General features: G+C 55.7%; 1 protein-coding gene across 1 annotated transcript in view; it reads right to left on the bottom strand.

The window, feature by feature from the left end:
- The window catches only part of LOC104160300 (transcription activator BRG1), a gene marked incomplete at both ends in the record, with an annotated part of 9,741 nt that overhangs the window by 2,500 nt on the left and 6,925 nt on the right, over window positions 1-316 (bottom strand). The gene's annotated exons all lie outside the window — the stretch shown is intronic.

Here is a 316-nt window from a genome sequence, read left to right as displayed (position 1 = left end):
TCGACGGGAGCCGCTTCAAACTCCTCCAGCGCCATGAACGACGGCACCGACAGCAGCTTCACCGCCTGAGACCCACGCTAGCAAAGAGCTTCTCCCGCCGACGCCCAGGTATCTCAGCGACGGGAGAGTTCTCCGCCTCCCCTCATTTCCAGTACTCAATTAACGCTCCGTATTTTCCAGTCTTCCACTAAAACCCACCCTGAAATCATTACGTTTTACAGCTCTGCACCTCGCCAGGGGAAATTAGAGATTTTTGCGAGCGTTTAACGAACGGAAGCTACCCAAAACACCCGGCGGCTGACGGTAGCCCCAATCG

The sequence above is a fragment of the Cariama cristata genome, unplaced genomic scaffold (genome assembly GCF_000690535.1).
Source record: "Cariama cristata isolate BGI_N322 unplaced genomic scaffold, ASM69053v1 scaffold34404, whole genome shotgun sequence".
NCBI lineage: Eukaryota > Metazoa > Chordata > Aves > Cariamiformes > Cariamidae > Cariama > Cariama cristata.
Note: the sequence above shows the minus strand (reverse complement) of the source record. Positions and strands in the feature narration are given on the sequence as shown.